This window comes from Rhea pennata, chromosome 4 (genome assembly GCF_028389875.1).
Source record: "Rhea pennata isolate bPtePen1 chromosome 4, bPtePen1.pri, whole genome shotgun sequence".
Taxonomy (NCBI): domain Eukaryota; kingdom Metazoa; phylum Chordata; class Aves; order Rheiformes; family Rheidae; genus Rhea; species Rhea pennata.
Genome location: NC_084666.1, coordinates 34,419,742 through 34,444,454, shown reverse-complemented (window position 1 = coordinate 34,444,454; position 24,713 = coordinate 34,419,742). Strand labels below are relative to the sequence as shown.

The following is a 24,713-nucleotide window of genomic DNA, read 5'->3' as shown; positions in this document are numbered from 1 at the left end:
ATGCCAAGTAATAAGACAAGAGGTAACAGGCACAAACAGAAACACAGGCAGTTCCATCCACATCGGAGGAAAAACTTCTTCACTGCGAGAGTGACAGAGCCCTGGAGCAAGTTGGCCAAGGAGGTTGTGGAGTCTCCTTCTTTGGAGATATTCAAAACCTGCCTGGACACGATCCTGTACAATGTGCTCTAGGTGACCCTGCTCGAGCAGGGAGGTTGGACTAGATGACCTCCAAAGCTCCTTTCCAATCTCAACCATCCTGTGATGTCCTCTATAAACCTGAACAGTTGTGACAGGCAAAGTTGTTTCATCAAACAACTCTTCATGTACATCCACGTTGCTAAGTACTGCCACCAAGACTGTTACTGTTATTAAAAGGAAAAGTTAAGAGATTCAAAGTTATTCTCTACTCAGAACCTAGAAAACAGGCTGGTGTGGTAAAATTATGAAATGTTTCACTATATATTACATTCTCATTCACCATGTTAAAAATGAGCAGAAATAATACTCGTTCAAGACTCAAAAAACATTAGCCAAAGTTCACTCATAACAAAAAAACTGCCAAGTGTGCAAACAAAACACAGATTCTTTTTGTATTAGCTTGAAAAAAAATACCTATCTGACCCCAACCATTGTTAGTGTGCTGTAGTTAAAAGCAACCATAACAAAATCCACAACATCACAAACACTAAATACCAACTCGTCAAATTAATCACTGTTGCTGCTTTATTCTAAATGTTAGTTTAGGACTATTATTTCACCACAAAACCCGTTCACAGAAGTTAACAAGCCCGGTTTATATTTAACTAAGACATAGGAATGAAGTGATTTAAATGCTCCAAGAGCTTATATATTGTAGGCAACTTAAGAAATGTATAAAATAAATGAGATCTGTATCTGCCAAAACACTGAAGTGTCAGATGCTATATTACGTTATTATACATAATGCTTTTGTTTCATGGTTACAAGCCAAATCAACAGATACCTGATCAAATGCTAATACTAGGTAAACATGAATATAGAAGAATGTATTAAAATTCTGATTAGCAATATTGATTTACTACCAATACAGCGATGCATGATGGTTTGCAATTCAGTATTTTTTTTCTGAAGCATTTTCTCAGAAGACAGTCATTCTCTTCACTAAGTACCTTGATTTATCACCAGAGCTTAATTCATTTGGGCACTTAATTTTTATATCCTCTCTGCAACTGATTTTGTGTAAATTACAGCTTCCCTATTACTTTTGATAGCATTTATTAAACTTGTTCAAAAGTTTTGGCATATACTAGGATTTCCACAAACTGCTGGATAGAAATCTGATAGTCATTATCTATGAGAAACATTACGTGTCATAAATATCACGTATACCAGCAGGCCACCTCAAAGAGAAATCTTATTATCTGTGTGTATTAGTAAAACAGATAAACTACCAAGGCTGCTGCCTGATACTTTTCTGAGAATGATACTCATACTTCCCTTTTCATGGCTATCAGTAAAACCAAATTCAAACATGTAATTTCTTTAGCAGCACTCTACATAACCGAAGGTTGCTATTAACCAAGTCAAACACGAAGCAGCAGCGTACAATACATGCTGCTAATGCAGGCATCTGGTTCAAGTCTCCATGAGCTTCATGACTGCATACTACTGGACAGAGCTCTGATACACCAGAATAAAGGGTCCTGATAGACGAAAGGTATGGAATACTGTCCAGGATGCTTATAGACAGAAGAATTGTGTACTTTCTCCACTGCAGACGTTCCTAAGGAAATCTTGACCTTCCCTAGGCTTAACCTTTCCACTGCAGCTGAGTCACTGAAGCTTCAAGCGCAGTGGCTGAAAAGGTATTCTTTTGTGAAGCACATTTCAAGCCATGCAGATGAACTCTTTCCACTTGATTGTACTGTGTGTAATGACTTTGCTCTTTATATTATTCTATACAGATTTTTATTTAGGTCTTACTGTAGTAATAGAATACCTTCCAGTAACAGGATGATGTGTTTAGGTCACTGCATATTAATTGTGCCAGAAAAAAAACACAAGGAGTATGTCATTATAGATAATTTTTTTTGAAGTAACATTCTTGAATGTATTTAAAATTAAGGAATGAAAAAAACATGCTGTGCATTGGTAGTAGTTTCTTGTTTAAGAGACTTCATTCTATGGTCTAGAACAGACAATTTCATTTCTGAAATAACTTTTCTCCAATTATGGGAAAATTCAACAGAAGTATAGGAGTGAACATTTTGCTCTGTACTTCAGCTCGTCTTGCAGATGTTTTAGGCCTGCATCATCCTGAAGGATCTTACAAAGAAGAATGACCTTGTTTTCAATGTCTTGGATGTGCTTTCAGCAGCCCCCGCTACTGAGAAATCAGTGATGAGTAACTACAGCTATCCTCCTTGAGTGGATGGAACATCCTAGTTACCCAGAGGCTACATAGAGCAATACTTGGAGTCGTTCCTACATAATTTAACCCGAGACACAAATTAACTGAACTGTACTGCCAGAGATGGCTATCAGGCCCATTTATTATATTGTAAATCCAAAGGATGAAAAGAAAATGATGTTACTGAAGAGTAACCTCATCTCATTTCCAAATTCAGCCAGATGTTAGAATTTTAGGTTTGCCATATGGCATGAGTTGTATTTGGCATTCATCTGCACTCAGTAATGGATGGACTCAGGAGTAAAAGGGTGACAATGGTCAAAAGTTGATCAGAATACATACCTAAAGGGCTATTTCTTCAGAGCTGATCTGAAGTTCATTTTTGGCAAAATGGAATATTTTGCAGTAAGTAATGCTTCAGACCTACCTGACACCAGCTGTTTACGACTATCTAGTAAAAAGTCATTCTTTGCTGCTCAACTTATGCTTCTTTTTTTCTTATTAATAAATTGGCATCTACCAGTAGGTGTTGGCATAGATATCCTGTTGTAGCTTTCCCATAAATGAGAGCTTTAGTTTATTACATAAATTTTAAGAAAAGAGTAAAAATTTACATCAGTTCCTTTCTCCTGCGCAGAAGTTCCTAGGACCTCTGGCTAACCACAAAACTTAAGTCTTCACTAGACACACCAAGATAAGAAGCAAGTCTTGGCACTGACTAAAAGTTATGATAAAATTCACCAAGTACAAGAGTCAATAGCAGGCTGAGGATTAACTGTGAAGTAGAAAAGCACTGCAGACAGCTTTCTACTATACGAATAATTCTCTCTCCTATCATTAAATGCACTTGGAATTCTAGCCAAGTCACCTCTGATTAGAGTGAGCCTCTATCTCACAACCCATGCCTCAGTTAATTTTTAAGCTACAGCTGTTACATGAGGTTACTATATACACCAAGTATAACAGTGACCACAAATGCGTATACAGTTTTCATTTAGCTGGACACGCATACAAAGGTGGTTTGGGAAATTTCCAGACTATCATATGAAACAAGAAGTCCAAAAAGCCTATAATAGTAAAAATTCCATACAAGCAACAAATCCTGTACTCTTGCCATCCTCTACCACAGCTCCGCTTGAGTTGCATACTGATACAAGTAGAACATCTGTTCAAAAATAAGCTAATGCAAGCCCTCAGTATGTAGAATTCAGTCCTGAATAAAGTGAAGGCACCCAAGTTATTGTGATAGTTACACTTGCTACTTTTTATTTCCTTTAGGATTAACAAAGGAAAGTTACATCAACTATCCACAGTGAAAATGTTAAACTAGGCAAGTCGTCTCAGCACACAAAAGGTACACATCTGTCTTCTGCAAACAACTTTTGAGACCGGTACCTGAAGCAGACGGATTACTCCTCCTCTGTAGAGATATTTTGTAAAGATTAGTGAGGCTAGTGGCTGCCAAGAACTTGACAACTTGAGCAAAACATGTTTCAAGTAATTGAAGCTACTGGTTGACTGAAGCAGTCTAGCTCTTATGTACATTTGGGCCAGCATACCCAAGAGCAGAATCTTTATTCAGGACATTTCAAAAAGCAGGAAATTTTCTACATCCCTCAGGTACAATGAATTGCAACCTGCATGGATATTGCAAAGCTGACACATCAGAGCACTTGACAACTGATATCATGAATATAGCATGATTGTAAGTTTAACGAAGCCATAAACTATGTAGCAAATAAGTACATTAAAACATTACGAATCTCTGAAGTCTGAAGGGAAATCACACACACTTCAAAAGAGTGAAAATATTATCTAGAGGTTTATATCACATTTTGGTTATCTGTTGTAATCTACCTCCAACAATTGTGCCAGTTTCATTTAACTGACCACAAACCGCATTACTACTCTAAAATGGTGGAAAAGCAGCCATGGTCATTGCAGCTCTCACTGTTAAACTGGGCCAAGAGAATGATACACCTCCTAAGAACATTATTTTGCTGTTAAAGTACCTTGCTCTGTTCGAAGAGCAAACAGTTAAAAGTATATGGGGAAATAAATATGAAAGGCTTTTTTTTTTTTTTTTTTTTTTAAAGGAAATAGAAAACAGGCAGCTATTGTTTGTCTTGTTCTCAATAAACACTGATAGTCAATTGTTTCAAGAACTTTGTATAAGGTCACTGTTTTTTAGACTCATTTTCTGCTAGAATTGTACTCAGCTATTGTGTGGGGTGGTTTGTTGGTTGGTTTTTCTTTCAACTATGGCACATAAGACTTTAACCTCAGATAAGCAAGGATGATAAACCTGCAAAGCTCATCATAATTTATGAGCTCTAATGACTTGTTTTGGTGGACTAACTGCTCAAAGGGATTTTTGTGCCCATATCCAAAGTTACAATTTTTAAAATCCTCATTTAGCTATGCCAACTTCCAAAGAGTCCATCTTTTAACAATAAAATTACCAGGTCTCTAAAATTCTCCTGTGGACCAAGCAAGTGGTATCTCACCTTGGTAATGTCATTTTGGTGATAGCTGTCACTTACAAAATTGGGTTTTTAATCAACTTTGCCTTAGAGTCACAAGCAGCCATTACACATCACAAACAGTGGAAGATGGTGTTAACCTACTACTCTTTTCTTACTGATGATCTTTGAAACACCTGCCACAGGTACTGTAGATCTGGACTGATTCTCCAGAAGGATTTACTTACAGTCGCTTGCACCTTGCTGGAATAGAATGCTAACCGTCAAGCTATAGTGTAATCATTCAGAGGCACTGTCCCAGGTTTCGTGGAATAGTTATAGACTTCATGTGTCACGTAGAGCAAGAGCCAGGCCCTCTTTAGCTTAATACTTAAGAGTACTCACCTGGAAGGGAGCACCTTCCCATCCTTCAATTACTATGAAATATTAACACTCGATCAGGAAGCACTGCCATTCCTAGGCTATGGGACCACGTAGCATGGCTGCCCTCTCAACCTCAAGCCAGTCGTTCCATGCAAAGCAGAACTGACTCGCACAAGAAACTTGGGAGTCCCAATTCTCTCCTTCCATTTCACAATATTTTTTATTACATAGCAACACAAAGCCTAATACCACTCTGTTCTTAGTTAAATCACCAGATTACAGCCAGTCTTACACCTCCACACAATGTACTAAGAGGAATTTAAGCTTCCCAATTAACACAGTGGTTTTTCTGACAAATTGCTAAGCTGTCAATTTAATACAGACAAAATAAGGGTCCTACATGAAAAATGGTTTGTAATTTTACTAATCAGAGAAGTCTAACATTTATTGCTACTCAGAGTATAGCTAGAGGGTAGATAATAGCAGACCCACCACAACTGGAGCTTTCAGGCACTGAACCCTGGGGAGAAGGGAATGACACTTGTCAACTCAACTGAGTACGAAAAGCTCTCACTAGAAGGCAAACAAACAACAGGCAAAAGTAGAGTTAAGAATCATCTTTCCTTGACTACTACTTTAGTCAATTGTATTCATTCTATTACTGTAAGTCACTTAACTGAAAACACAAATGCAAAGCTTTGAAAACTTCCAGCTATAAGTAGATAACACTTCAGCCTTTTAGAATATAAGCCATACTCAGAGTTTTATATTTTTCTGATGTGCTTTTTAAGAAAGTTGAGCTCAAAGGCAAAACGTGGTTTTCGGCAAGATGCAGCATTTGGATTTCCTATTTTTGATCAAAATACAGAAAAATAAGGTCACAGAAATGATTTAAAAGTCAAGCAAGCTCACTGAGACATATACTTGCCTCAGTGATTTAACTCAGGCTGCTCTTCACACTGTTTCAGAGTCATGACAGTCATCAATCCATCAGGCTGCAAGGAAGGTACTTATCTGAAGAGCTCAGGTACATGCAACTATTGGACTCATGCCATTTGCAGCTATACTGTCTCCCCCTTGGCTCACCTTTGGGCTCCTTCCTGATTTTAAAAAAAGAAAAAAAAAAGTGCTGCCAAAATGTCTTGGCCTATCAAGCTGGCTCCTGTTCCCAAGAAGGCCTCCAAGAAAGCTGTTACCATAGCCTGAAAATACAAGCATAGCAGGAAGGACAGCCTGAAACAGGTCCATCCCTGGCATCTTCACCACAGAATGGGCATTGTAAATGCCTTTTGTGAATCACAGCATTGGATGCATCACTAGAAAAGCGTGGCACTTCACAAGGAGTGCTTTACCATCATTTCCTGGAATGTGGAGACTGCTGCACACTGTCTGCTGCCCAACGAACTGGCCGAGCATGCCATGTCTAAGGACACTGAGACTCTCAATCAAATACAGAACCTCCAAGTTACCAGATTATGGCAGAACTTCAAGCAAACATGAACTCTCCTGCCAGACCATGTTTGTGCTCAAGACTACGCAGTTGTATGCCTTGGCATGTAACAGGCTGGTTATTCAGGAAGGACTGGAAAACAGTCTGGCTAAATAATAAGCTATGGCATCTGGTGAGAAGTAGCAACCACTCTGACTTTATCAGAAGCAATTCTGCAATATTAGAAGCAGCAGATCAAATCCCCTATGATCTGGTGTGCCAGCTCATCCATTAAACTCAGGTGAGAGCTATGACTGAATCGCAGGGTTAGGAAAGGATCCCTAGGTCATCACATCTGCTTGCTGAACAGCAAAGTCAACAGTAAGCGTATAGCTCCTGACAGATGTTAGATCAGCGTGTTTCTGAAGGCGTTCAGCAACAGAGATGGCCAAACTTCTTTAGACACTCCAGAACTTATTCTTAGCACTACAAGTTTTTCCTAGGTCTAACTGAAATTTCTTTCACTGTAATTTAAGCTCCAGATGTAGCAGTTTGGGTTATTCAGGTGCTCAGAACCAAGCTGAATTCCCAAACATACACAACACCATGACATAGGACCAGAGCTGCCCAGTTCTCAGCATTGAGGTAGGTACATAAGACTCCTCTACATTGCATAGCAAAGACTGCACAGCAAGTTAGAGAGCCTGCCGGGTAGCTACAGTTATCATCAAGATTTAACCAGAAGAAAACAATAAAGGAAGTAATATGACAAAAGACATTAAACTGGGATCCATTGCCCCAAATTTCTTACAGAATTGAGCATCTAAATCATCTTATCCAAGAACACAGCTGAGTCATTGCTTTCTTGGAAGGTGGTATGAGAATCCCCTCTGGTCACTGCACAGGTGTCTCTCACCTTTGAGCTTTTCATAAGCTCACACTGGCATGTCAGCTTGTGGCCTCATGCAATTGGCCGGCATAGACTTAATTTATAGAGTTAGGCCTGCACAATAAGAACCAAAGATAACAAGTTAGCCACAGATAAGTTCAAATACTTTAAGACTGCAAGACCCTAAATGAAAAGTATGATAGGGTCAATGTACATCTTAGCTAGAAATATCAGGCTTCAAGGCTTTCTGAAAATGAGTACAACTCCCAGAACAGGCTTTAACACCTACCAAATTGCTGGTGATTCCTGAAAAGATGCAGACAATTTCATGTTTTCCTTCCCATCTGCATGTAAATAGATAAATTTAAGGACTCAATACACAGATTCACCTGTAATTAGTCACAATATTATGATCACAGGACCCACACAGCTTATTACTGCTACATCAGAGCATGCTCATACTTCCCTTGAAAGACCAAAGCTGCATTATCTTATTCACTGCATACATTGGGCTTGAAATTGTACAACGAAGTGTTTCACGTCCCAGAGAATTTTCATCCGATCTTTTGCTTGACATCCCAATTACAGTACTACGGAGATTATCTGGGGTGTCATTACAGTCATAACTTTGAGGAGAGAGAAGCTATGCAAGTACATTAGAAAAGGGGAATGACACAGCAGGAAGTTGCTAAATTATATTTCTTTTTGGTGACAAGTGACCTGTCCAAACTCTTCCTGTAGCATGACTAGCAGCAAGGAAAATGCCATACCATTCCCAAAGCAGAAAACTGTTCCTTTGCCATCCGGTTCTCTTTATTCCTTAAAATAATAATTTCTGCAGGCAGAGATATGACAGTTCCTCAGGCTAGCAGGATGGAATGAAAGGAAAATTTGGCTCCTAGGAATATTTGATTTTAGCAAAATGCTAAAAACTGCTAAAAATCCTCCTAACTAAATTAGCCTTAACCCACGAGGAGGTTGACTCAGGAAGTCAGGGCTGAGCTTTTGTTTATTTTGCTTTCTTGTTAACAGAAGCATATTAAATATGTAGTCATTTATCATGTATTGCTTCAACTGTTGCTAAGTAAGAATGAGAAATCTTCTATGGATTTTGTTTGCCATTTGTGTTCCCTACAGTACCATTAATTGTAAAACAGACTTTACTCTTTTGAAACATTTGTTTAAACTATATTCTTGCTTTCCTTGGCTGGGGAGTGATAAGCTGATGTTTCATGTGAATAAGGCAACACAAGATGTTAAAGCTGTATTGCCAGGGAGTTGTTCTACATTGATTTATTTGCAAGACAGAACTATTTTCAGCTAACAAAGCTAGATCCTTGTTTAAGTGCCAGGTACAATGATAACTGTGCAGAAATACTTATGGGTGACACTAAAGGATTTTCACCATTAATTTCTTAATTCTCCTCCCTCAGTACAGTTCACTGAGGATCACTGATGAACATAATTAATAAATCAAAACTGCAGCCATGTTTTCCACCATTGATTTTCTCCCTGCATAGATAACATTTTCTTGCTATCTTCCTTGTGGAAAAGGTCGTTTTAAATTGCATCTGTAGACTATCTCAATTTTCAGTAAACAGTATCATGTATGTTGAAGGACTACATGCACTTTTCCGAATAACAGCAAACTGACAGATTTGAATGATATGATTATATCTCATTTGCATACTGGGGAAGGAAAGCAGTAACTCTCTATATACCACAAGCCTAAATTCACGGCAACTGAAGGAATAAGGAAGAAGGCTTGAAGAACAGATATGAAAACATGAGAATCACAGTCAGGCAAATCTTAAGATATATCAGAAATAGATGTCAAAGTGTAATAATTTAAAGCAGTTATTCCATTTTATATGCCCAAAGTTTTAATCTCAGATAATTCCCTCTCTTTGAAAGATAAACATATGGGAAGGTGGATTTCCCTTCCTAGAAAGCTTACTTCCTCAGAACTTTAACATCTGTTTTTCAAAAAGTCACCCATGCATTAATGATAAAACTTCAAAAACATTTTTTGCCTCAAGGCTTTTCAATTTTTCATCAGTTTAGATCTGTCCAAAACTGAAATACTCAATTCTCATCCTTAAGGCAAAGATCACTACATGGAACAATGGACTAGTGAAGGCTTGCGTTTAAAAACCTAAGGATAACATATATGATTTCTGCTATTCTCCACTTTTTAAATGCCTCAAAAGCTTTACATATGTGGAAAAACAAAAATTGGAGAAGTAAAAGGTAATTTTTCTCTACTAAATTTAAACGGGCTCCTCATTTCAGATTTCTCCTGAAAGAGAATGCAGATAAAGATACTAATTTACAAGGTTGTAGATAAAGACACCAAAAAATGAGGGATGTTGAAGTCAGTCTAAAAATTTTTACACATTTAGTGCTCAAAATAAAGATCTTCACATGACCTTCAGTTAAGAACCATCCCCCCAACCTGCAAATGGAGCTGATGCACATATTCGATTCCTATAGCAACTAGACCAAATACTCGCATAGAAAATTAGGAAAACCTTTAATGTTAATTTTTAAGCCTTTGCATTCTTCTGATCAGGAGGTGTAAAGAAATGGCACATACCCAACAGTTAAAGACTATCGTTTGAAAACGGAGTACAACAGTGAAGGGGAGGGGGAAACAATCTAATTTAACATAGTATCTGTATAGCTTTAGGTTATTCATAACAAAATCAGCTAAAGAGAATGGCGGAATGAGCCAAAAATATGTAAGTCAGATCAAAACCTCTAAAGTCTCATGAAGCTGTGTATTTCAGACCAAGTTTTATAGTATTTTTTGGTATAGAAATACCATTGAAATAACTAAAACTCTAGGCTAACAACTGTTATGTGAGCCATACCTAATGAAGTCAAGTAACACATGAAAATTTTATAATATTGAAACATTACAGCCTTTAGCCTCCTCACTTTATTTAGACAATGAAGTTTCAAGCCTCAGTGTATTTCTGATACAGACAGTGCAAAGTTAAACATAACACCAAAAATACATTGACCACAATTTTCAAGTCTAGATAAGCATTTGTCAGCTTCCAGCTTGATAAGCAAACATAATTTGAAGCTAACTCTGGTGCGCATCAGGTTTTAGGAGGCAGAACTAAACGTGCGTCTACCAGGATATCAAACAATCATGGTAAAAACGTATGTGCATGTGCACATGTACATCCACACAAATATAAACACATTTCCAGGAATAAACATACTGTATGTAAGGTTAGCAAATTTATTCAGATGGTGTCATCTTTCTCAGCACAGAGAACTTGATGATAGGACTTACATACCTATCTGAATTTAAAAGTATTATTCAATATTTAAGCCACAAAGACTTAAGTACACCACTTCTGTTCACTTTTAAATTCTTTACATTACACTCCAAAAGGCATTTTTATTAGGAACATTGTGCTGCACTTAAAACTAGAAAACTAAAAAAACTGGATATTAAGCTCTTTTCAGTGCGATTTTAAAAGCACACAGATTTCCAGTAGCTGTTTTTAATAAATTCAGGAAGGACTACCACTGTCTTCAGAGAGAAGAATCACAAGGCATCTGAAGATACCATATTCTGTGCTCATTTCACTTGAAAACTTTGGGTTTTTTTGCTGAACTTATATCTGCCTCCTTCAAACAAGTGTTTAATTTCTAGAGTCCTTATTAAGGAAGTGCCTTTAGAATGTATAATCTATATACAAATGCTTGAGATAAATCACTGAAGAAATATCTCAAAATTGTTACTTCTAAAAGTCTTAATCAGTCTAGAATTTTATAAGCCTAAACCTAAATTTCAGCTCTTAACAGCAGGAGACTCGTTCAGTATGGCTTTTTTTGCACAATTAGGTTTAGTGGTGCAAAATTAAGGGTACAAATTTTATAGTCATGCTGCACTCACCAAAAAGGAGGATGGGCTTCAGTCTAGTTCCAAATTTAGCCCTAGAAGTTCATTAGCAAAACTATTTGCTTTTGGCATTCAAGAGCCAAAATTCCTTTTACATATATAAAAAGGTCCTCAGTAAATACCGTCTACTTGTCAATGTTAAATAAAATGAGTTTGATGACAAAAGGAGTGGCTTCTGTCAGAAGACTTAAATCACAGGTAATTAGAGCATTATTATTTTAGGTAAGAAATGTGTAACTTTGCCATGGCATTATCAATAATTAGCTCAGAAAAGCATACTTTTAATGAACATAAAGAGAAGCTGCTCCTAAACATCCTGGAAAGTAAAGTCCAGGAAAGTCTGATTAAAATCTGTACAAAAGCGAAGATGACAGGAAGTTGCATAGAATGAGAGAATTATACATAATGAAGTCAACAGCATAGTTATTCTTAAGTCATGTTTTGAACTCGAGCTATGCTCCAACTTCAGGCTCAGCTGGTAATTTGAAAACTGCATTGGCAAATAGACACTTCCCATAAAACATTCAGTTTGCAGTTCTGATACTTAAATCAAAAAAGAGAAACCAAAAATGAACTGAAAACATTTCCTTTCAAATTTAAGTTGCTCTCGTTAATGGCCAGGATTGACAAGTCTTCCAAACATCTTCAAAACAAAACAAACAAACAAGATCACCTAAACTCTGCACCTCAATTTCACAATTTTTCACCTGCCCAAACTACTCAATATCTCACCCCTATCCATACGATTACCTTCTTCCACTGAGGGTGGAAGACAGCTAGCTAGAGCCTGGTATCCGTAATGGAGATTTACATCATGTCTGTTTGAAAGCCTAGGTCAAATTTTTGTTGCTTCATCTAAAGTGCTTGTCCATTAAGGCTTTAGCATTTTGAATCCTCCAATGTGAAAATATAATTAAAAAAAGGATACAATTGCAGAAGATGAGGTTTTCAAATCTGCTCACTGGTATTAGAATTCTGAAGTGTACATATAAAGACCAAAATGTAGGAAAATTCATGGCATGCCTTAGCATAGCATGCATAGGTCACAGAAAATATTTGACTACAATGCAAATATAACAAAATATGGACTATATCTTGTTAGAAAGAACTCAGATACCAAACTGTATAAATTTCTCAAGGAGCTGCTCATTTTTCCCCTCATACCTGTTTCCCTTCACTCTAAATAGGATGATGATTTTTTTCTGAGAAAATTATTTCTTCGCAGCATTTTTTTTTTAAGCTGGATCACCTTTTCTGCCCTTTATCAGGAGGAGTTTAGGCCTTGTTCAGGTATTTATCATGCAGTAACTACAGTATTCGGAGTGCCTAGTTTTCTGTAGTGCTTTAATTTGTGCAAAATGCAACCAATGAGATCACTATTCCACATCCAGCTTTTTGCTTTGAGGCAATCACAAAAGCCCCAGCCCCATAACAGTGTAATATAGCTGGCTCCTTGTCTTCCCTCAGCACCAATTATATCCCCCTCCTCTTCCCTTTCAAGAGAGTTTTCATAATACTCTTCCTGTCTCCACTTGCAGTTCCCAAAGCTCTCATCACATCCCTCTACAATATTCGCTCAGTTTTCCCACAGATATTTCCATCTTTTCATAACAGACAATAGCTTTATCATAAGGAGCATTCCTCAGGTTTATCTACTATCTGCTTGTTCCTCAAATCCCTTCTGAAGTTTCACTTTTGCTCAGTTGCTTACAGGAAATCATCAAACCAGTTGTATCACAGTTCAGTGGGGGTCAAGAGCACTTGATATTAAAACTGCTGAAGGTGATCTTTGAAATCAAGTTTGCAGTAAATGCTGAAGAGACAGGATGGAGCAAAGAGCTCTGTCCCCAAACCTTCTTTGTATGATGATAATTTAAAGTTTAATAGAAACAATTACTTAAACATAAAAGCTTGTATTCAAATAGCAACTTATATCCATTCTCTATATCTATTCATTACAAAATGATTCACCTGTCTCCTCTTCTGATGACTAATGATACAAAGAATGCATGCTAGAATTAGAAGTGGGCCACGTACATCGCAGATCAGCTGAAGTTGAAAAGGACCTCTGGAGATCACATAGTCCCCAACCCGCCTGCTCAAGCAGAGTCACCTACAGCACATTGCACAGGACCCTGTCCAGATAGCTTTTGAGTATCTCCAAGAATGGAGACTCCACAACCTCTCTGGGCAACCTGTTCCAATGCTCTGTCACCCTCACAGTAAGGAAACTTTTCCTTGTGTTCAGGCAGAACTGCCTGTGTTCTGGTTTTTATCTATTGCCTCTTGTCCTGTCACCGGACACCACTGAAAAGTCTGACCCTGTCCTCTTTACACTCTCCCTTCAGATACGCACACACATAGATAAGATCCCCCCTCAGGCTTCTCTTCTCCAGGCCCAGCTCTCTCAGTCTTTTCTTGTATGAGAGATGCTCCAGTCCCTTAATCATCTTAGGAGCTTCGGTACTACATGCTCCAGTACCATGTCTCTCTTGAACTGGGGAGCCCAGAGGTGGACACAGGTGGTCCAGATATGGCCTCTTTAGGGCTGAGGAGCGTACCTTGACATGCTAGAAATGCTTTTTCTAATGCAGCCCAGGAAACCATTGGCCTTCTTGACCGCAAGGGCACACTGCTGGCTCATAGTCAAGCTGCTGTCCACCAGGACTCCCAGGTCATTCACTGCACAGCTGCTTTCCAGCAGGTCAACTTTCAGCCTGTACTGTACATAATAGATGTTATGCTGTTCTTGTGCAGATGTTTTATTACATGTACCAATACATGCACCAATACATGTAATAAAACATCTGCACAAGAACAGCATAACATCTACTATGTAGCTCAGGTTGTAATACTTAGTCATACTACTGGATTTATATCATTTTTTTTTAGCTAAATTGCAATTGATTTACACTTTAGAAAATTATAGTTAAGATAGTTACACCACTAAATATTAGGAAAAGGAAACCAGTTTATATGTGAGATTAATTTAACATAGGATCTCTGCAATTACTTCAGTCTTGTTCATAAGAAAACTACTGCCTTAAGCTGGAAGGCATTCTCCTAATGCTTCATTATAGTAAAAGTATCTCAAGTCTATGTGTTAGCTAGAATAGGTAAAAACTTGCAAACATTTTTTTTCTTAGGGTAAGAGCCCTGATAAATTGTGTCCTGAATGTGGCCTTCACTCAGATACAAAGCCATAACCTCCCCCCAGTCATCTGTGGATCAAATGCCACTGTCAAAAGCATGTGAATGTGTAAATATACAGAATATGCGAATGAGAAATTAAAAACCTTTCCCTTGTACTTGTTTAAAGATAGAATGGTAACATGCAAGGCTCAAATTACATGATCACTCTCTGCAAAGTGACCCTTAAAGAGCAGGTCTGTTGAGGACTTCGATTTGCCTTATTGTCTGAATGCATGTCAAAACAAAGTCTTTGGTTTGGTCTTTATTCTGCTGTCAAACTTGTCAACATCTCACTTAGCTCTTGTACAGTAGCATTTTCTTTGATTAGCCTCTTAGATCATTCTTACTCAAAACAAGCCATTTGATTGCATTAGTCATGTTGAAATTTCTTAGAGATTCCTAAGATCTACAGATTTTTGCAAAAGGAGAAAAGACTGAAATTATCATGCATATGATATCTGGGAGAATGTGAATGCTGGAAGTTCTCTGTTCATTGGAAATTCACTAGAACTGAAACTAAAAATAAAAATTGTATGCTGGCAACTGCTGGCTTCTGTCAGAAATTGCTCATTAAAATGTGTAAAATACTATGACTAGCTAGTAGCAACTGTCAGCCATGCATGCTTTATATATGACTTAGTGATACACACTAAACATTTTCCACTGGTATCCCTTTGGGATGTTAGTGCTTGCTTATCATTATAAAGTCCTTACTATACCTCCAATAGGAAAAAAGTTGATGTATGCAAAAGACAATAGCTACCTGAGACTTTAAAAGGGTAAAGGACAAAGCACAGGCCAATAACGTGGTCTTTACCTTCCAAAAGGAAGTATCCATTATGTACTTTATATAGGCCAATCACTATGGTTTTGGGTTGCTTCAGAAGCTGTAGTCTGTTTTTGAAATTCATTAGCAAAACTGCCACAGATGCCTCAGAATTCTAAAAGCAGCAGCTGTAGAGCCAAGCCAATGCTGAGGCCTCCTAATGCATTAGTCCATCCCTTATGATGACCCACACAGGCTGCTTCAATGGACAGAGCAAAACATTCTGTACTGCAGAATTACTGAAAAGTCTTCATAAAGCACTACTTAAAGTTTTCAGGAATTAACAATATCTTTATTTATCAGAGCTCAAAGAGCCACAGCAGTTCATTATCTGCATAAAAGTTTAAGGACTGGATAATCTGAGGTTCTCAAATTAACATGAAATTTAGTGAGAAATAAGTATTCAATATCTTACAAACTTCATTTTGCATTCCCACTTGAAAACCTAGTGCGAAAAATACCTTAATTTCATATGTTTACATGTATAGGAAAGGAAATATTTTTGGTTTTATATATTACTTCTTATTTTTAATATTAAAAAAAATTAAAATATTCAAAGAAAAACAACATTCAAACACTTGATTTAGCTACACCTCCCTTACACTTGTGCAATTACCCTGAGTTACTTTCCTTTTTGGATGCTTTTGACTAGGAGTGAATATATTGTGCATACAAACATTACACTCTATAGTAATGCATGTATTCTCCAATTCAGGCTTTTTAACACATCAGAATTGCTCTAGAATCATGGACAGGCTTTTCTCTCTCATTTCCTGAAAATAAACTTTGGCAAAATACAAGATACCGAAATCCTTGTTCTACACAAAATCAAAACATTGTATGAGATTAGATGTCAACAGCCATGAGATGTCTTAGTAATATTTACATTGTTTTTCTTCTGGTCAAGAGACCATGAACCTTAATACTACCTGCAATACATTGACATACGTATTCTTAGAGGTCTTATGCTATACTCTGCTTCTGCTCTTCATTTCATATATTGTATTAAAAATATGAATCTGACCACTCTGCCTAAGTGTTTTTCCTACGTATTTTGATGGATAAACTGAAGTATTATATAATTTTTTGCCAGCTTACATTGTTTCAGAAATGCTTATTTCTGTTCTTCTACTGGTACTCGTCGCTAAATCTGGACGTGAGTCTCCTTAATTCATTTAGGACACCCAAGAGTGCTCTCATTAGATGCCTTTAAAATTCTTGCTCCAGGTACAAATATCTATACCATGTTGACACAAGAAAACCTGCTACATATTCTGCACCTTCATTGCATACTATTGCTGTGATGTGGAAGAAGGTATCTATGCCTTTCTGCAAAGCTGCATGCTGTACTTTCTGGGGCTTCGCACCCTGCAAGTGTGTGAAGCTCCTATCCATGCTTATCCCCTTGAGAAATACATGGCTTTATTAAACATGATCGCACTCTTAAGTTACTCTATACTGAAGAAGCTTTTAAGTCCGGCTAGGATTAAGAAATCTTCAGACAGACGGACATACACTGAAAAGAGTATTCAGTGGCTAGCCTGCTCTTGACGCACAGTCCCTACACCCCTCCTCATCCCAGGTTACACCATGCAGCCCTAAGCCCCTTAGGGAGCATTATAGCTACGGTCCAGTCTTGCTGCGCGTTAACTACTATCTCATCCATTGAATCTGATCAAGAGATCTGAGTAACGTAACTGGACCTACTGTTTTTAAATTGTAGGAAAAACCACAGACCCTTCATCTTATTTCAGCTTTCAGTCACAGCTACTGATTCCCTATTAACAAAATTATTGAGCCTATAAACAAATACCTCCTTTAGACATCAGTTCACTTCCCCCTCCCCCCCCTTTTCTTAATAAGCCTGCAGAGGTTTAATTTTCAGCTATGGCAACTGCAGATATTTATTCCTCCCTTGTATTTCCTCATGCGTCTCTGTCTTTTCTTCTGGGTCCTGAAAAAGCAAAGCATAAATGCATTGCTTGCATTTATTGCATGCAAAGCTAAACAGCAACTGCTGCTAAACTAGGGATAATTTAAGTTACTCGTCTAACAGTTCAGTGTATGCTCTTTTAATACTTACACATAAAAATACAAATGTCTTATTTAAATGCAAAACTTTCATCATTCCATGCTACAACTTTATCTGCTGAAAGCGCTAAATTAAATTAGTTTATAGCTTCTGACTATAGTAAGACTGGGAGGAAGAAGACTTGCTTTTCCTGTCATCTCATTGTTTTTCCCTTATCTTTTGAGTTTTGGGATCTTTGGCATCAATTCTAAAAAAAAAAAAAAAAAAAAAAAAAAAAAAAAAAAAAAGTATTATGTTACTTCGGTTAAAGTACTTAAGAACTACATCTGGTCCCCAATAATGAGGTGTTTTTAAGGGTGGATGAATCAGAACACTGTCTTAATTCAGTTCAGGTAGATCACAAACATATTTATGAAGAGGAGCTAGAAATAATAGAAAAGGCTCTATTCTCTGGAATTTGCTGCTTCGCAGCAGTGCTAGCTGTGGCATATCCCTTATAGAACAATAAATCTGAACAGGAAGCTGCTACAATTCATGGTTCAAAAAGAAACAAACCAGAAGTAAATCTAAACTCCTGTCATTCAGCATGCTTTCACTCCAAAGTTTGTGCTGGCCTTTTAAGCATGTACTTCTCCCCAAGATCACACCATAGTCTCATACACGAGGTTTTCCATTACATCAGTGTCTTTGAAAGTCTTTAGCTTTTGCTTTAGCCTGCACTCAAGACAGAGTTAAGAATCTTCATAACTTCAGAAAAGTCAACATCTTTTCCCTTGTACACATTTTGTTACAGCAGTATACTTTTGTAAAATAGTTTCATGAAAGGAACCACATACTATTTGAAGAAAAATGAGCACAGACCATATCTATGCGACAGTCATCTCACAAATAGGGAGTTACACGTTATGCCTAACAGTATACGGGGAAAATGTGAACTGGCAATGAGTAATGGACTTAATGCAATATTGAAATACCAACATGGAAAGGGATCAATAGCTGTGTAGTAGGATACAGTGTCAAAGTCCACATTTGTTAAATTCTATCTTATAAGCAAGTAGGGATCATCTGCCAGTATTTCCACGTGATGCAGACAGCTTTGCTGGAGCAGAAATATTGTTCCAAGGTCACATTTGATGCAGTTTGCCCACTCAGATGCAACCTCATCACTGGTCTATTATACTCCACACCTGATCTTTCTGACACAGAAGTGGCACTGGGCTATTGCATCGTGTAACATTATACCATGTACCTCAATTTGATATTTCAGTGTGTTCTCTGCGCACACGCCATCCTTTACTCACAGGTTGGTCACATACGTATACTGCACCTCAGAGGCTAGTCCACTGGCTGAGGCTAGGTAGCACATTCCCACATTAGCTCTCAAGGTTACTGTGCTCCACAGCCTACATGATTGTTTGCTGCCTATCAATGTTTGCCCAAAGCTAATGATTTTTTAAATAAACAACATACCTGCTGTTCCACCACTTGATTCTTTGGTCATCCTACTCTACCATTTCTACTACAATTTCCACCTTCTACTATGATACTGTATTTTAGGGTTAATCTACTTGCTTTTACTCGTTGGTACCCTGTTAATCTACTTGCTTTTACTCGTTGGTACCCTGTTTACGATCACAACACATGGGCCCAGAGTGACCTTAGAACGTAATTTGTATCAAAAATGTCTGAAACAACTGTACTGTTCAAACATGACAGCTGATGTTATTTACATCACTGCAGACCAACAGGGTTTGACTTTGCATAACCTACAGTCTTTTAAATCATGTAAAACTCTGGATTGAAATCTTGGCCTCACTGAAACCTAAAAAACCTCTAGATTTCAGCTGAAACTGAATATCATTCTTTCTGCTGTAGAAATACTCAATTCATCCTGTATCATCTTATCACCAAGTCCTTCCAGATAACCCGTTTATAGATACACTTTGGCTGATAATGAGCTAAAGAAAACTGTCATATAATCCCTCGATTACCATGGATTTCTACATCAGTGACTGGATTCTACCGCTTTATACCTACCTTACATCATGTGGAATTAGTTCATATTGGATATGCTTAGCTGCTGTTTTAGCTCAAATTCATTAGATTTCTCCTCAAAACCAAATTCTATTGCAGCACCTCCATGACCGTTACTGACAAGTCACCAATTTCATTTAGAAATAGATCTTACCAAAGAGAAAGTAAGAGAAAATCTAATCTAAGATCTGCTAAATCCATTTCTTACTGTTACTTTATAAAAGCTCGCTTATGGGCTTACAAATATGGTATGGAAAAAAGCTAGCTCTGCTTGTTTATTAAGGATTTTCATCATAATTATGCACATAGACTCAAATGCAAGCATTCAAGTGCTATACACTGTGAATACATACTATTTTACAGAATACAAAAGAAGGCATGATTTTCAACTTATTGTGTGGTCCCCCATAAAAAGATATACAAAAAATTTCATGAGAGGTGTTCATTCACTAATAAAGAAAAATCCTGGAATGATTCAAGGAAGATGCAGCTTTTCTAAAGGAGATGCACACTAGCAATCCATTTCTGTATTGTTGCTTTCAAATGCAATGTCTCATTTAGTAGATAGCTGCTGACATGCAACTGTCTAAATACCTTTGCAAGAACATACATACAGAAATAACACACTGGAATTTGGCTTATAATTACAAAACACTGGTTACTAACTTAACTATTAATAAGATAGCAAACCTCAAATTCCTGATCTCATGCCCACTCAACTATCCAAACAAACTGTTTATCTAAGCATGATTTAAATCCACGTAACTATTAAATAAGAGTTCATACCAAAATATCATTTACCTATCTATAAGTTCAAAGTGAATCAGAACGTTTGGTTCAGCATCATTTAATGCATTTCAGTATTAGGCTGTATTCGGTGAGAATACAATTAATAATTCATGAATGAAATACTACTTTTAATATAAGCACTATCAAGAGACTCGCTTTATTGACCTAGTTCAAACCAGTTTTAATCTCAGAGGCAGACACTGTGCGATTAATACCTAATTCAGAGAAAATCATTTTTTGAACAGAAAGTCTACAGCATTAACATACAGCCCCATCAGAAGACACATCTGTTTCAGTTATTGCTGCGCATTTGTCTTCATGTTATTTTCTCTACCACTTTTAGCAGAAAGCTTACCACAGATAATGTTCAATAAAGTTTAACCTTCTTGTGCTATTGCTGTGCTTGTGCTCCATGTGGAGTGCTGGCTTCCTTCCTTTTATTGAATGCCAAACGGAGGGACACAATGGGTGTGTTGTGCTCTGCACAGCACACTATGTGCTATTATCTTTAAAAAGGAGGTGTGAGCTGGCCACAATACCACTACCACAGTGCAAGTGCCACAAACTAATCAAACACAACATTGGAGCTTGCAGTCCATTAAAAGCCTGTGCAAAAGCTAGTGCAAGAGCTGCTTTTTGTTATGACCTATATACTGCACAGCAGCACTTGGACAATTTAAAGCCAGTTACACTGAGACTGAACAATGCATGAATTGCACTACTAAAGAATTAAACGCTTTAAGGCTTTTCAAATAATACGCTCACAAGTTTTGCTTTATATCCTGTATTATCCTCACACTACAAAGGAAAACAAACAAACAAAAAAACCCCACAACCTTTTCTCCTAGTGAAAACGCAAGCATAGGATTCAATCAACTATTGGAAACATCCTTCTGAATCAGCAACCATATGGCACAGCATGATAAAATATTCAGCAAAAATGCAATCACATCAATTCAGCAGCTTTAAACAAGACACTGGCCCAAGCCCCCCTTTTGATTGGGAAGGCAGCAGAGAAGGTTATCTCTTGCACGAAGTTTTGCCCAGCGTATTGTTTTCGCTAAATCGAAACGTACCGTACAGCGGCGTACCCTCGACGCGCGCCGAGATGCACAGCGGCTCCCCTCGGTGCCACGGTCCCCAGGCAGAAGCTCCCAAGGCAGTCTGCTGCTGAGCCGCGCGTACAGCTGCGAGGGGGCTTCTGCCCAGCCCGCAGCCCGCGGTCCGGCCGAGCTGCACACCTGCTCCTTCGGAAACGCCTGCTTCCCGGCGCCGGCAGCGCACAGGAGCGGCGGAAGGCGAGGGCACCTCCCTTCTCCGGGGGCACCGGCTTTCTCTCCGAGCAGCTAGCGAGCTGCCGCGATGACGCTGCGGAGGCGCCCTGCCTTTGCGAGACGCGACCCCGCTCCGCCGCCTGACAGCGGATAGGCAGCGTTATCGCTCTGCATTCCTCCTCCTCTCGTCAGCGAGCAGCGGCGGCAGCCACCAGCCTGTCAAAATGGCAGCGTGGAGGCATGCCCAGCCGCAGCAATCGCTAGCGTGCCTGTTCCTTGCTTCCTCTGACACGACGGTGGGGTTTTTAGGTTGGTTTTTTTTTTTTTGATTTTTTTTGTTTGTTTGTTTATTCCACGGTAAAGCACAGCAGAATATGCCACGCTGTTTTTCATAAGCAAAATGGCTGGTGCTTTCAGCGCTGCTGCAGCCCGCTCCCGGGGCTCTCCCGGCTTTCCGGAGCCATGGCAACAGCCAAGAGCCAGCCCGGCCCAGCGCGCCCCGCCGGGCATCTGCCCCCCTGCGACACCCGGCCCGCGCGCTGCGCCCCACGCGCTGCGCCCCGCGCGCCCACCTCCCCTCGTCTCGCATTTGCGCGCTCAGATGTTTCCCATGTTTATTTTGCTTGCGTTGCATCTCTTTTGCACCTAGCAGAAAGGCCATATCCCATTGCAAGCAATCCAGGGCCAATAGGATGCAGGTTGCTGTGGAAAGTGTACATTAAAAAAAAAAAAAAAAACACAGACAAAAAACCCCACACTCCTTTCCTTCTGAAGCACTAAATTTAAACATAAAGATTATTTGACAGGGCAAAGCAATAAACACCTAGGACATAAAAATCTTAAGGGCCACTTAATTTGGAAAACACCATTACGCAGTAAAACCAGCCAGCCCTCCATCAGCAAAGTCAACAAATCTCACTCATGAAAAGTTAATACTAAAGCCACCACAATGACTCTAAGTGTTTACAAATAGCTCTCAAGGATTAAAGTGCTACTGTTTTTTAAACAGGATTCAAATCATTTTACACAGACATCATCATATAAAACTGTTTTGTGCTACTTTTAATTCCCACTCCTAATTGAACGAGAAAATGTCTTATAAAGAGACACCTGAAAAATTTGTAAGTACGTATGAAAATCCGCACTGTTCAAGGGTTGCCATTATCTCATGTCTCACCCCATAAGGGGGCAGAAACAGCAGCTAAAAGTACATGCAGCGGTCTTTATCCTAAAGCTCTTGGAAAACTATTGAGAAAAGTTGCCTAGACATTTCTAAGCACGCTGTATTTCATAGACAAAAATTCCAGATATCTGATTTGAGGAAGATTTATGTCAATCCCTTCCCAGTCATGAGCAGGGATTTACTTGGTATGGATAATTAATCATGGCATTTTTCCTGTTCAGACTTCTGCTTTTATGGCTGCATCAGATTTGTCCCCTCTGAGCACAGCTTGCAGGAAAGCAAGCTGCGCTGCACCTCCTCCACCCCAGGGGTACTGCTGCTCCAGGGGCACGGGCAGCAGCCGCTCGGCAGTGCCCCAAGCAAAGAAATAAGGCACTGTGGAGGATTTTACAGATGCCTTTCCTCCGCAGCTTTACTCAGGAGCCCTTGTGCAAGTGTTAGTTTCTCCGAAATTCAAATATTACAAGAGGGAAATGGCCTGTGGGAGGCTTAGTGGTTGTCTCCTCAGGAGGAGAGAAAAATTGTGTTAAGCATTTCGACTTGTCAGAGCTGAAGTATTCAGGCACAGTTATAGCAGGTGCTCCAATATTATTTTTTTTTCTTGTTTCTTCTTCTTAACCCTCCTTGAAAAAAGGATGGATGTCCTCTGCTGATACATACTTGCTCACATCGCTGAAACCACGGCTGGTGCTAGAGGTCTGTGCTAGCATCAGGCAAACGGGCCTCCAGGTGCCATGACTGTGCCATGACTGCTGTCCAAGAATAGTTTTTGAGCAGAAAAGGAGGAAATCTGCTGATTTGGCAAGCCAATTCTACAGCTTCTGGCTGGAAAATATTAAACTACTGCAGTAATTATAGACACAAAATAAGTATTAAAACAAAACCTCTCTGTGTTACAAGAATACTGTTTCACCATTGGTTTCCTAACTTGTTCATTAATAGGCAACATGAAACAGAGAGCACGTGCAGGCCTTCTTCATGCTTGTTAATACATTGATGTAGTCACCACCTCCATGGAAAGTGCTCTTTGCAGGTGAAAACTGAAGCAAGTTTTCTACCAGTTTAACACACTGACCTGTTCTAAGGTAACTATCCAAATACTCTCAACAAGGCAGCTAAAACGCTAGCTTTTGAAAGAGTAGAGGGCAGAAGCTTTTAAACAACAGATTAGAACTTGAAAAGGTTTGGAAGATGTTTATTCATACATATCTATCTATAGTTATCTTAACACATGGTGGCAGGACAGTATTTTGATAGAAATGCTGAAGCTGTTTTAAAATATGCTGTTAAAGAATACACCTTCCTAATTCAGACTTTAGGACTTTGGATCTACATTCCTAACCCAGGTATACTTCCAGTTAAGAACGATGGAGCTTTTGCCTGCAGTATGCGTATATAAGACTTGCGATATACATGCTCATGCAATCTTTCCTGCTCTCCAGTGACATAATTAGGTGAAAGTTAGAACAGGATTAATCCAAGAACAGATTATGGTTCCAGTTCAAACCACCAAAGCATGGTGTGAGAGAACCTAACTGCTTTAATCTCAAAGTTGTCAGCTCTGACTGAATATAAAGACTTTAAAAGCTCCACGGAAGTCCTAGAAAGAAAATTTCTGTTGTATGCTCTGCACAGCCAGGGCTTAAAATTTCCTCCTGGTAAAACCCACTGAAATCACAGCATCAAGTTGGGAGCAGAATCCATGGTACTGCTGTCAGAGACCGCATTAACTTCAGATAGGCCTCCAGGGCTGTGTTGGTGAGTCTAAGGAAAGTCCAAAATCCTGCAGCTGAAATAGTGGTTGCTAGTCTACTCCCATTATGCACAAATTCAAGTGCGAGGTGTACAGTCATACTGGCCCTACACTGAGTATTTAAGTGCTTAAAGATAACCACTTGCCTGCCT

The 24,713-nt window shown here is 38.8% G+C and overlaps 1 protein-coding gene across 4 annotated transcripts in view; it reads right to left on the bottom strand.

Annotated features, from left to right (window-relative positions):
- SORBS2 (sorbin and SH3 domain containing 2) overlaps positions 1 to 22,005 on the bottom strand; it is a 160,556-nt gene extending 138,551 nt beyond the window's left edge. For all 4 annotated transcript variants that reach the window (XM_062575689.1, XM_062575688.1, XM_062575687.1 and 1 more), the window contains exon 1: positions 21,428 to 22,005. The gene's annotated coding sequence lies outside the window, so the exon portion shown is untranslated. The remainder of the gene's footprint in view (positions 1 to 21,427) is intronic.
- Positions 22,006 to 24,713: the final 2,708 nt, after the last annotated feature.